The sequence below is a fragment of the Antechinus flavipes genome, chromosome 6, assembly GCF_016432865.1.
Source record: "Antechinus flavipes isolate AdamAnt ecotype Samford, QLD, Australia chromosome 6, AdamAnt_v2, whole genome shotgun sequence".
In the NCBI taxonomy this organism is placed as follows: Eukaryota; Metazoa; Chordata; class Mammalia; order Dasyuromorphia; family Dasyuridae; genus Antechinus; species Antechinus flavipes.
In genome coordinates, this window is record NC_067403.1 from 170,824,317 (window position 1) to 170,839,346 (window position 15,030).

Genomic DNA, 15,030 nt, shown 5'->3' on the forward strand with positions numbered 1-15,030 from the left:
TTTTGAGTTGAGAGAAAGCTCTACAGTGAGGAGGAAGAGAAAAAGAAGAGCAGAAAAATATCACAAACACCAATTCAATTTACATTTATATAGTATTTTAATTTTTGTAAAATATTTTGTATATATTGCCTGCCTTAATTGGATCTATGCATTAAAATGATTACTCTGTCTGGGGAAAACTGAAAGAAAAGTTTAGAGTAGTTGTTTAAAAAATATTGAGAAGATTATTTAGTGTATCTAGTTCAATATTCAGTGCACTCATTGAGTATAATAAAGATAATGCCTCATGTTTATCTTCAGACTTGACAATGCTTTCAGAAAAGCCATTTAAAAATAAAATGAACTTTTATTCTATTACATGACAAATATTTAGTGATAATAAGAGTTTTTATTGCCAATATTCAGTTTTCATTTTTTTATTTATAAAATAGTGTTAAGCATGGAGGATCTAAATAAAAGTCTAAAAACGAAACATATGTAAGATAATTTTACTTCTGTAAGGAATGCAGAAAAATTTGAAAGTATGTGTGTGCAGAATTTATATGTAGATATAAATAAATATACAGTAGATTTTCTTTCAAAAGACTTCATTATAAAGACATATTATGATGAAATGTTTCTTATTCTTCTAGTTGAAAATCTTGAACATATCTTGTTTTGATAAGACTCTAGTATTGGGTAATGCCATCTAATCTTCATAGAAAGTCTTTTATTTGAAGAATTATCATTGACAGTATCTTCTCAATCCGTCTTTGGACTTGGTGAGCCAGGGATAATTATTTTTGTAGAGAGGGAAACTGACATACAAAGTAATCCATAAACATCTATTGAGTCATATCCTGATTCTATGGAGGAGCTGTGAAGAAAAGACATGACATAGTTACTTTTAGTTAATTGTTTCACTAAACTGAATGTTTCATAGGATACTTTACTGAGAGGAATGACTGCTTATAATAGAATCTGAAATTTAATTAAAGAAAACTTTTTTTTTTACTGCTCATGGGATTTTTTGTTTTTAGGAATGCTAAGGAAGACTAATTTTTATATTCTACTTGTTCCAAATTGGCGATAATATATTGTGTCAAGAGTTGTACAAACTATTGTCACAGAAACAGAATGTTAACAAATAACTAGGTCACTATTAGTTTGGTAGCAGATACTTCACATTTATTGCTAGAAACAGTATTGTTATTAAAATACCTAGAATTAATTATTCATAGGTTTTTCCAAAATTTATGTCTTATTGATCACAACTGTATAATATGATTTGGTGGTAGAGAAAACTGAAATGAAAAATCAAGGCAAAAATTTGCCACAAATTTGCCTTCCCTTAGGAAAAAGAAATCAATTTTAGTGACTCTTTCTATAATAATACAATGAAAGAGGAAAAGGGTTGGTAAATATTTTTGTTCTAACAGGAGTATATTTTATGAAAAATACCAGAAGTCACTAACAAATATTTCCTTTAGGAAGGTAAGAAATTAAAGGTCAAACATATCCATTATCTTATGAAAGTTGAGCTTCTACTGAATCCAGAATTATGATAAGAATGTCAAGTAAAATATGTGATGCTACCTTGTGATGAACAGATATATGCTACAAAATGAGAGTTAAAGGGAGGTGGAAATGGGGATGGGCAAATAGTGACCTTAGGCTTTGTCATTTGAAAAACATTTAGGTGGATGATTTTTCCATTGACAAATTGGATTGTATACTTAGGTTAGCCACACAAGTTTTCTTTTCTTCTTTTTTTTTCAACCAGTTAAAGCATTTATATACATATATGTTTGTGTGTAGACACAAAGGGAGAAGCATTAGAAACATTCTTAATAAATACATGAGTAAAGCAAGGATATTCCCCTTTCCCCCATGATATTTAACATAGGTTTAAAAATATCAATCATAACAATAAAATAACAAAAATAAATTAAACATTTAATTATAGTCAAAGAATAGACATAACTATTCCTAGAAAATCAAGAGAATTATCAAACTAATGAATTGAAGTAATTAATAGTTTCAATAAAATAAGATATAAAAATTAACCCATAAAATCAATTCAGTTCTAAATAGGAATTTAAAAGTCTAGATAAAAGTAATAGAGGAGTTTCTGTTGAAAATAACTGCAAAATGTATAGAACATTTTGGATTCAATCATTTAAGGAACACTCAAGATGTATTTAGGTACAATTATAAATATCCTCTTAGATTAAACAAAGCATGACTAAACAACTGCAAAAGATTTAGTGTTATGGCAGAATCAAGTTTATAAAATAAAAATAAAGACATTAATTAAATTAGTTTATAGATTTTAGTACTATATCTAGTTTATATATGTATGTATATATAGTTTATAGACTTAGTGGTATATGCATAGTGCTATTTAGTACTATACAAATTGCAAGGGAGATATTTTATAAAAATAGAAAAAATAATAAAATTCATTTGAATGAACAAATATAGAAATATACATTTCTCTGTGTCTGTGAAAATAGATTAAAAAAAGAAATATACATACTCTCAAGTAATAGAAAGTATGTGTAGTTTTTAGGAATAACCATGGACCAGTCCATAGAAAAAGCATTTTCTTAAAAAAATCACATCATTTTAGAATTGGAAATAATAATAATAACAACTAGTATCTATGTGCCAGGCATTGGGCCAAGCACTTTACTCATTAATCTCATTTTATCGTCATTATAACCTTGGGAGGTGGATATTATTATTATCCTATTAAACAATGATAGGTACAATGGTACATTACAAAGGTAATGGTAAGTAATCCCCACAGTGGTTGTGATTTGCTCAAAGTCACACAGCTAGTTTGAGACTAAGTTTAAACTCAGGTGGTTCTGACTCCAGATCTAATACTTTGTCTGTCACTTTCAGACTTGAAACTATCTAATTCAACTTTCATTTTATTGAGGAGAAAAAGAATTCCTGGATAGAGTAAGAAGAGTACTGAGTTGGGAGAGAGAGGCCTAGATTTCAATTGAAAGTTTTATCACATACTAATTGTATGACTTTGGACAAATCATTTTCCCTCTCCTGGTCTCAGTTTCTTTTTCTGTAAAAACAAGGGAATTCCCATTATTAAATGGGCTCCAAAGTTCCTTCCCAATCTAAATCTATTACCTCATGATTTTTAGTAAGCAGACTGATTATGACAGTGATTTTCATGATTTTAGCCTGAGATAAATTTTTGTCTTAATTCATGTTAAAGTTATACATTACTTTTTATGTGTAGTTGGGGACCCGTATATCTGAATCGTCATAAATATTAAATATAGAAAGAAATAATTTTGTGAAGTAACATATGAACCATTCTCTTTCCCTTTTGGAATGAATAGAATATAAAAACTATCTTGCTACCTGTAATATATCAATTTGCTACCAATTGTATAAAGAGATGTTTTACTGAGAATATGGTGATTTTCATCAAGGAGCATGTTGGTAGACAAAAGTTAGAGTCTTTTTTTTTTTTGGAGGCAATTGATTTTAAATGATTTGCCTAAGGTCATGCAGCTAGTAAATGTGTAAGATCAAGTTTGAACTCAGGTACTTGTCACTCTAGGCCAGTGCTCTACACTGCCTACATAGCTGCCTACAGTTAACTAAACTAAAACCTTTTGGCCATTAATTCATTTCCCACAATTGTTTTCACAAAAGTACTTCACCTCACTGATGCTTTCATTGAGTTTTTGTGTTTCCTTTGACTTGTGGGATTCAATGCACATAGTTTAGGGGAAAATTCATTTTTTAGCTTTTTTACCTTTCTTCAAAATAACTTTGTTCCATAAGAAGAGAGTTCTTTACTGTTCCTTCAGCATGTCAGGATTGATCTGATGATAGAAGAGCATTCATTGTAAGCAATGTTTGAATTCTGACTAGATAGTGTTTTAACTGGTTTATTAACAGAAATGAATATCAATTTTTCCAGTTCTCAGTGAATCTTTATTTAGTACACACATATGATCATGACCAAGACTCATATGTTTTACTTTTCTTTTCTCTTTATAATCAACATCAGAAATTTAATTTCTGATTTGAGAAAAAAAAATCTTTGATTCATTTACCTTTTCTTCCATGAGCTCCACAGGAATGATATTGTCTGTATCTGTAGCAGGTGCCAAAATATTGGCTGTTTGATGTTTAGAAGTATGGGAAGGCATGAAAATTCCAGCATAAGGATATCCAAGGTTCACTATGTCCCTTTGAGGATATGGCAGAATATTCTCTATTGGCTAAAGAGGGTAACAGTTAGAATAGCAAGGTAGATAATAATGCCATACGGGCAAAATATACCTCAAACTAAGAAAAAGAAATTGAAGCCTGCATAAAAGAAACTTCCAAAGACTTAGGGGTGTGTGTGTGTATGTGTGTGTGAGCATGACCAGGTGGATTCCTGATATACATTCAAAGGATAATAATTCCAATATTATACAAATTGTTGGCAAAAATAAAAAAAGAAGAGATTCTACCAGATTTGTTCTATGAGACCATAGTCTTAATATTCAAATCAGGGAGAGATAAAGCATAAAAAGAAAAGGCCAACATCCCTAATACATATTTACGCAAAAATATCAAGTAAAATGTTAGCAAAAATGGTAAAGATATATATTTAAAAGGTTCAATATAGAGCAAGGAGGAAATAATAACAAAATTCATCTGGAGGAACAAAAGGTCAAAAATCCCCCCAAAAGAATGAAAAATAAAAAAACAGAAGGAAGAAGTATCTACCACATATCAATCTAAATTATAAAATAAAAATGATCAACATTATGGTTTTTTTTAAATAGAAAAGTTGGGCATCAAAATAGATCATGTAATAATATCTAGAATTAAACTAACATAATTAGCCAGAATGATCCCTATTTACTGCTGGTGTGATCTTTTACCTTGAAAAATCCTATAGAATCAGTACTGCAAAGAAATTCATGAAGATAATTTAAAGGCTTCACTGAAGTTAGGGTATAAAATAAATCCACTAATATAAAAAGTACTTCTACATAGCAATAACAAAATCTAGAAGTAAAGAATGGGGAAAAAAATTCCCATTCAAAGTAACTACAAAATACATGAAATATCTCACACTTAATTCATTAAAATGCATTCTATTAGAATAAAATTATAAAATGTTCATCAAAGAAATAAAGAACAACTTAAATAACTAAAGAAGTATGCAATGCTTATAGCTTAGCTATGCTAATATAATAAAAATTACAATATTGCTGATGTCAATTTATGAAAATATCTGACTATTTATGTAGTGCTTACTGACATTTATATGGTGCTTTACTATGTGCCAGGCATTGTGCTAAGTGCTTTGCAATTATTATATCATTTGATCACCAATACCACCCTGGGATGTAGATGTTATTGTATCTCCATTTTATAATTAAGGAAACTGAGGCAAACAGATGAAGTGACTTGCTCAGGGTCACATATCTAATAAGTGGATATAGGCTGGATTTGAACTCATGTCTTCCTGACTCCAGGCTCTGTAGTCTGTGTATTATGGTGCCACTTAAATATGACATAGTACATAAAGCACTGAGCCTGGAGTCAGAAAGACATGATCAAATTTGACCTCAGACACTTCCTAGCTGCATAACCCTGGGCAAGTCACTTAACTTATGTCTACTTCAGTTTCCTCCACTATAAAATAGGGATAATAACCATGCTTACTCAAAGGATTGTGAGGATCAAATGAGATAATATTTGTAAAGTATATGGCACACAGTAGATGTTTGACAAATGTTTACATCTTCTCTCCCTCCCTTTCTGCTTCCCTCCCTCCCTTCCTTCCTTCATTCCTTCCTTCCTTCCACTTTCTGTGATATTAGAGAAATTTTATCATCTCTGTGAACCTCCATTTCCTCATTTATAAAACTATATGCATTCCATAGACTTCACAGTGTTGGGGTGAGGATAGTACTTTGAAAACCTTAAAGCACTATATAAATACAGATTATTTTTATTGTTACTTTTAAATAATCATGTTATATAGTATGTGACTTTCAAACTAGAAAAATTCTCTGAACATCCTTACCATCCCAGGGCTTTCAGGAATATCCCCTCTTAACAGATCAAAATTCATCTGCTGTTGTCCTCCAGGTGATACCTGAAGAATCATAGAAACTTGATTAGATATCATTGAGCTATTGATTCTAAAGATAACTATATTTAATATATTGGTGTTAAAAATAAAAATGACCTTCTTACCATTAAGACCTTGCCATCCCAGGTAATTTAAATCCTCTGCTTTTTCCTCCCAAAATTTCCTCATTTTACAAAACTATGTATTCCATAGACTTCACAGTGTTGGGATGAGGATAGTACTTTGAAAACCTTAAAGCACTATATAAATACAGATTATTTTTATTGTTACCTTTAAATAATCATGTTATATAGCCCAAATGAATGAAATCTTTGGCTTTGCAAAGTATCTATTTATAGTTGAAAGCAAATTTACTGGAATAGTTCTTCATTAGTTATATCAAGGGGAATTTCAAGACTTTGTTTCCACTTCTTGAGGTTTCCCTGAACCTCTAGCACAGAATATTAAGAAACAGACCCAGAGAATGGGTCGCTGATAAGTTTTGGTGTAATGCTCGTGTAATGCCAAGAAAAAACAAAAAAGAAAGATTCCTTGAAAGAGGACCTCGATAATGACAGTGTTCTCCTACTGATAAGCAGCTAAGCACATTGTAGTATATGAATGGAATGGAATGAAATATTACTTTGCCATTAGGAATAATGAAATGAACTGTTTTAGTAGAATTTGGGTACACTTTGAGCAAGTGAGGAATCTATTTCCAGACATGGCTAAATTGGGAAAGATTTTTTGTTTTTTTAAGAGGGGGACTTTATTGAAGTTCTAACTATTTTTGCATCTAGATTAAGCAGCCAAAGGCTAGCATTAAGTAGGTAACTACAAAAGGAATCATGTTCTAGGACAGTGTTTTTGGCACTCTCCAAATTTCCTACCCCCAAACTGTCTTTTGCTTCTTTTTGTGTCCTCAGTGCTTAGCACAGTGTCTGGCACATAGTAGTCACTTAATAAATATTTATTTATTGATGAATAGGACAAAATTCCAAACATAATACTGGCCTTCAGGGCAATGGAAGTTAATTTTCTATTGTTATCTGCATCTGAAATTAGCAAAGGTTCAGCCTGTTTTGTGAAAGATGAAGAATTACAATAGTAGTAATTCTGCCTTAATATTTAATTAATAATAATTAATCATAGGCCTTATTATAACAAGGAAACTGTTGTCATTTCCCAGATTACAGGAAATGCCAGCTACCTATATGTATTTTTCCTTAGAAGCTATTGAAAACCCTGAACTGTCCCTTGAAAAGATGGGAGATTTCAGAGGTTCTTCAAAGACTCTACTAGTAATCCGAGAAGTTATCCTTTGAATTTGTGATTCACTTGACTCCACTCAGGCTTCATGCTCAAAAGCCAACAATTATATTTGTTTCTCAACTCATATCTGAAGCATTGATCTTATTCCACAAAATCAGAACTATACCACAGATACACCATGAGAGAGGCTAGGATCCAACTAAATATTGGCTTTGGAGCCAAGTCACAAACTGCATTTGTACCCAGCAATAAAGAAATATTATTTTTTGAGATGAATATACTAATTAAATTACTAGAATATGGAGCAATCACCACCAAAAGTTGCTTTATTAAAATAAAAATGTAATTTACACTTACAGGTCCTGCTTGTTGAGTAATGCATCCAAATTCAGTATAAGATGGAATCTGTCAGTTTTGAGAGATTCATTAATTTTGCTTTATTCAACTTTTGCACAAATATTAAAATGGATTTTAAAGCATATTTTATTTCTCCCTAAACTTATTCTTTCTTTTTCACTTCTTCATTTCTGTTTCTAACACAACCCTTTACTATCTAACCTGTCTCCTAGGTTTAAAACTTTGGGTCTCTCTGCCTTTTTTCCTCTTCCTCATATGTTAGTTCAAAACAATGAGTAAGTCTTATTGATTCTATCTCTGAAATATTTCCCAGATCCATTCCTTCACTGTTAGTAACATTGCCACCAGTTAAGTACCAGCCCTCATGTCCCCCACTGGACCTCATGATAATAAGTCTTCCTTGGTAGCTAATAGGGAACCATTGAAATCTCTTAAACAAATGTGATAGATCTACGTGCAGTGGAAGTTGAATGTATCCTTCAAGATAGTCCTTCACTTTCTCTCTCTGACAATTCATGCAGGTTGTTGTTCAGTATATCTGACTTCTGTGACACATTTGTTTTTTTCTTGGCAAAGATGCTTGATTAGTTAGTCATCTCCTTCTCCAGATCATTTTACAGATGAAAAAATTGAGGAAGGCAGAGGTTAAGTGATTTGCCCAGGATCACCCAGCTAGCAAGTATTTGAGGCCAGAATTGAACACAGGAAAATCTATTTCTGACACTGGTGCACTATCCACTATAGTGCCATCTAGCTATCCTTCCAATCAAATCATGCACCACAACCGTAGCAAAACAACATTTCTTATGCATATGTAAGAGGCTCTCAGACATCACACATTCAACTTTTACTATACCTCGATCTGATCACATATGTTTCAAAGTAAATTTCAGACCTCTACGATTTGGTGCCACTATTCCCTTTCTAGCCTTATTAGTCCTGTTCATGTTCTCTATTCTGCAGCCAGACTCAACTAATCTGCCCCACCTGCTATGTTATTTATCCTTTGTCACCCTTGTACCCTTTACTTGGAATTTTCTCTTTTCCCTTTCCATTTCATTTGGTTAATTCTCTTTACCGATATTTGAAAAGGCAATCCCTTCCAGAAAGTCTTCTTTATTCTCTTTAGTTGATAAGAGCTATTTCCCTGAAGCCTCATGTAACACTTTCTGATAGAGCAAATATGAAATAATTTGTTTTGCTTATTCAATTTACTACTTTTTAGTTATTTTGCTATTCTTATCTGTGTCTTAAAATCAACAAGCATTTATTAAGCACCTACTGTATGCCAGGCATTGAGGATAAAAAGACATAAATTACTCCTGTCCTGTCCTTAAACAGTTCGTAGTCTATGAGAAGTACATTTATAAATATATATAAAATATTGGGATAGGGACTGGCCTGGGATTTTATTGGTACAGGGAGTTTCCAAGTGTAAAAGTGCTTCTATCAATACAGTTTGGCACATTTGATACAATTTAATACCTTAGAGAGTTTCCTAAAGTACTACTCAGTTTAGGTGATGTGTCCCATATATGTCCAGTTTGAGTCATTGGGAGAAGTTGAACTCAAGACCTACTGGCTTCTGAGGTCAGCATTCTGTATGCTATGTCATGCTGCCTCATAAAACCTCCAAATATAATCAGTGCAAGGTATTTGGGCAGCATCAAGAAAGATCTCATATAAGAGGTAACATTTTGAAATGAGTTTTGTAGACTAAGGATTCTAAGAAGTGAAGGTGAAGAGGGAGTACAGTCCTCCTTGGATATACAGAGATACAGAATAGAGACAGGGGTGCTAGGCTTAAGTGTTTTGTTTTCTTCCTATAAAGTATATACCTGCCTACATAAATACGCACAAACATATATGTACATACATATATACATATATACATACAGCATGAGGACAAAGAACTATCTCAGCTAAACTCTATGCCCCCATCAATCCTTGCTATTATACAGAATTGAGCAAATGCAAAGGAATAGAAGCTCACTGAGGTTAGGAATTCTTTTCTTTTTTGTCTTTATAGCCTCAAAGAGTGCCTGGAACATGAGATTCTTAATAAATGCATAATTAATCAATATGAATTTTCTACGTAAAATTTCTATTTTTTAAAAATAAAGTTCTTATTTCCAGGTAGTGAGTTGTGTTTTTTTTTAATAACAATACTATAATTGCGATTTGAAGTCTGTTCTGAGTAATTAATATCTATATTAATTGGGCTAAAATAATTAATAAATTAGTGATCAGTGGTATATCTGGGTAATCAAAAAACCAATCATGGAGATGATCGGATGCTTTATACATTTGAAAAAGTGGGTAACCCTAACAGGTGAAATCAACTTTGATTGATGAAAAATTAATGATGGAGTAGACCAGGAGGTGGACTGAAAGTCTTCAGCTCTTTCTACTGTGAAAGTGGTTTGATCAGGAGAGTCACCTGTCTTCAGCTATCTAATGAGAGGGATCCATCTCTACCTGAATCATTTGAACAATTTGAAAAATGGGGGTATCAAAGGTGGACCTAATATTTTAGGGCTGGAATTCACCTCGAATAGATTTTATTTAGTTTTAATCAGAAGTAAGTTCTCCTAATTGGGTGGGTGTTTTGAAGACTACTGGTAGGTATGACAACAATGACTAATATGAGAGAAATTACCTCTTCTAGTTACAATCACTGGGTCAGAGTAGATAGAACATTTTGGAAGCACATAATCTAGTTTTCTTTCCCTCGACAATATATTTTATGCATAAGATATATAGGTATATGAGGAGAGAAAATAATCTGGAGAGATGGTTTTTCTTTACAGAACAATTGAGAGACAAAAAGTGCAAATGGAATTTCTATCAACTAAATGGTAATGATTCCAATTATTCCCTGTTCTTAGTTCTAATTAGGGGAGTAAGAGATTTTTAAAGTATTTCATAAAGTTGGCCTAAAAGGATCTTACTACTTAGGAAGATTGTATTCAGAGATTAATTCTCACCAAGTTAAAAAAAATTATCTTTGACTCAGTAAGAGGATGTTGGGAATCTAACATATGCAAGGATAACTCATTTAGAATATTGATTTGAGACTTCCCTTCTAAACATCATCCACATTCATGGCACATCTTTGGGACCCTTCTCTCCTAGACCTATCCAAATAATGGAATAGTTAACAGTTCTGGTTCCCTTAGCTTTATAGGGATCTCAGAAGCCAGTGAGTCCAGCTTCTTCATTTTACAAATAAGGAAACTTGGTCAAGATCGCACATTTAGTAAATGTGTAAGGAAGAATAAAAATACAGGTCCAGTTGCCTAACAATACTGCCATGTCTTTTTCTATTGTTAAGTTTTAAATCAAGCGATGGGTAAGCCATTCCACTAGGTTCTTACTGTATGCTCTGGTTCCAAATGGGAGTATTCAGAATAAAAAAGACACTGGCTGCAATACCTGCTCCTGTGGTTGTGGCTGTTCTGCTTGTAGAGGGAAGAACTGGGGTGGCAGATCCTGTGGTCCATACACACAAACTGGATAGTATTGAACCATCTATTTGAAAGAGAACAAACACATTCTAATTAGAAGATTAATAAATGCAAACATAATCTTTTGATAGCAAAATATTTGTAAAGGTACACTTTAGGGATTTTGTAGGCAGAGCTGGTGAGTTGCAAAAGAAAGATGATTAAACCAAAAATCTCAAGAGAGGATCAGACTATACTAGAGAAGACTGGGCCATTAGTTTACTTGCACTCTGAGCAAGGATATTATGTCTCTGTGCCTCAGTTTCCTCCTCTTTAAAAATGAGGGAGTTGGTTCAGCTCCAATAGTCTTAACATTCAATATCTCCTATAATAAAGTCAACAGCATGGAAAGCAGCTCAATGAATCCTCAAGTACTGACAAAATAGTCAATACTTGTGTATAAAGTCAAAGACAACCCCTGATCTTGAAAAGTAGAAGATTCATAGAGGAAGGGAGAGAGCTTTCTGATTCAGCCATTTAATTTTATTGGAATGAGGTGGTGCTGGTGGTGGTTGCAGGGTGGGACTATTTAATTTTCTTGAGGTTAACTTTCCTTTACCAGTAAATCCACTGGTTGGAAAATGGTACCACTGATGATATAATGTCCTCTGAGGCTTTGTGGGAAAGGATGACATATAGGCCGGGAGGAAGCATTACCTTCCTGCTTGCTTGGGTTAAGTGTTTTCTATCAACAAATCTGCATGCATTTATTAAGCACCCTTTATGCACTAGTCACTGGAAAAACAAACAACAACAAAAAATAGTCCTGCCCTCAAAGAATTTGCAATTTAGCTAGAGGAGACTAGTACATATATCCAAACATCTAGGTGATATACTGCAGAGAGCATTGCACCTGGAGTCAAGAAGACCTGAGTTCAAATCTAGCTTCAGATACTGATTAGTTATATGATCCTGGAAAAGCCACTTCACCTTTCTCTGCCTCAGTTTCCTAATTTGTAAAAAGAAGATAATAATCACACCTACCTTCCAACGTTATTATGAGGATCAAATAAAATATTTGTAAATTGCTATATAAATGCTATTATTATTATTATTATTATGTATTTATATACAAGATAATTTGTATGTAGACACTAACAGCTAGGAAGAAGGAATAGGAAAGACCTCCTATAGGACGTACCAAATAACATGAATTTTGAAGGAAACTTAGTAGTCTAGAAGTGAGACAGGAGTGCATTTCAGGCAATGGGGGCAAGCAATGAAAAGGCACAATGAGAAGAGGAAGAAACAGGAACAATACAAAGACAGTCTGACTGGACAGAATTGTACATGAAGAGTAGTAATATGCAATAATAATAATAACAATTACTAGTAACATTTGCATAGCATTTTATAAAGACTTTTACAAATGTTTTATAAATATAATTTCATTTGATCCTCATATACTAGGATATAGTTGTAATTATTATTTCCATTTAACAGATGGGGAAACTGAGGCAAACTAAGGTTAAGTGACATGAATAGGGTCTCACATCTAGTAAGGATCTGAGGTGGAATTTGAACTCATATCTTCCTGACTTTGGGCCTAGAGCTATGTAGCTGCATTAATAACAACCTTCATATGACTGGAGACTACAATTTCTAAGACAAGATGAAATAATCACAGCTCATGTTTGTAAACCTCAAAACATTTCTGTAATACTTTCTATAACAACGACTTTCTAAAGAAGATATCTCAAGTAATATTATACCTATTTTATTGATGAAAAGGCATATATATAATATGTATATATAAATATAAAGGCTTAGATAGCTATAAAGAGATTGCCTTAAAGTGACTCAAGTCTCACACACATAAATGCAAGTATATGAAGCAGAATTTCAACTCAGATTCCCTGACTTCATCTCCAGCACACTTGTCATTGCATTAGACTTTTCCTTTATGGTCAAATTGGTTTGGCTAAATTCATTTTGTTTTGTTAACTCATATTAAGCACTAAGCTCAATAGATTGGGTGTAGCTATGTTAGGTCACATGAATGGTTCTCGTTTTTCTTACTCTTTTATATTTTGGGCTGTCTGAAATCAGCCCAAGGGAAGGGGAAGGAAGGGAAGCACCTACTATGTGCTATTTACTGGACATCATGTGCTAAATCCCTTACAAATTGATCCAATTTAAGAATCTTGGAACTTATTTTAAAAAGAAAAGAAAAAATAACTTCAACATTTCAGATAATTTTTTGTAAATTCTTTAAACACTTTGATCCCAGATGACTAGTTCATTCTTCTGAGCTAAACATGTTCAACATATATTAGATTATTTTCTGTCTAGAAGAGGGAAAAAGGAAGAAAAAATTTGGAACACAAAGTTTTGCAAGGGTGAATGTTGAAAATTATCTTTGCATGTATTTTGAAAATAAAAGGCTATTATTTAAAAAATTTTTACTTTATTTTTTTCATCATTTCTCCCAAATGTCTATGACAAAGCTCCAGAACAGAGCTAAGGGAAGCCAGATTCACAAAATGGCCATTTCTAGATTAAAGGTGACCCGTGAGCCTTCATAAGTCCTCTGTGGCTATGCTTCCCCCAACAGCAATTTTTGAGCTTGTCATCTGAAAAGTATGCAAGAACAATATTGCCATGTTCAGTGAGGGAGCTGCCCATGCCACACCATCCAATTGAACTACAGCTTTTGCTGTTTTGGATTAGATTGGAAAGCCCAGGCAGCTAGATGGTGTAGGAAGACTTCAATTCAAATCTGAACTCTGCTGTTTCCTAGCAATGTATCTGTAAGTTATTTAAATTCCATCTGCTTCAGTTTCCTCAACTGTAAAATGGAGATAATGGTAGTACCTATATCCCAAGATTGTTGTGAGGATCAAATGAGATAATAATTGTAAAGTGTTTAGTACAATGTTTAGCAAATAAAAAATGCTTAATAAAAGTTTCCTTCCTAGAAGTAAGAAGGAGAATATTTGCATTTTTGGTCCCCAAACTGTAATCACATTTTTATTTACCTACCTGTCCCCAGACTTGGGGCAATCCATATGAAAAGAAGCACGGTATCATCTGTTAAAAGAGCAAGAGTAAAGAATTAAAATTAAAAGATCGGGGATGTCAGAGAAAAGTACTACATTTGAGGGAAGGTTAAGCCTAGTCTCATCTCAAAATTTAGGAAATACAAGCTTAAGCTTACGTGCTTACTGCTCATTGACCACTTTTGACATATAGGATTTTCCTTTACTCATTTTTTCTAAAATGTTTTATTTTCAATCATCCAGCTTGGAGCTAGAATCACGTATTAGCTGACATGAATCATAATTTTTCCAGATTGGAATAAACTACATAAAGACATCCATTAACTCAGATGATTTTAGCTAGATAAATACTACTTGATAACCCATATATTACATGGCTCTATTAATTTTCTCACTCAGGGGGAATCTCTTTTCATGAAGTAACAAAGAAATAAAACTTCCTTGAAGAGTCAAAAACAGGAATTACTGTACTTCCAGAGCACATTTATTTGAGATGGGAGATATGGCAGCATCTATGCTTTTCAGGGCGGTAGATTACAGGTATAGATTGGGATAGTGCAGGCTTTTCCCCTTTAATTGCTGAGTTTTTGAAGAGAAGTTGAGTTTTAGGATTAGGGGTATCATGGGAACATGGCTCTACAGATGGTAACCTAGGGCACTGGTTATACATTGTTGGCACCCTGGGACAAAATCTCAGTAGCCCCATGCTATTTATAAATTTGCTTACTTGATAAGAATCCTGCTGGTTCTGCTGAAGTGTCTGCAGCTGGGAAGGTTCCTGCTGGATTGCCTGGGT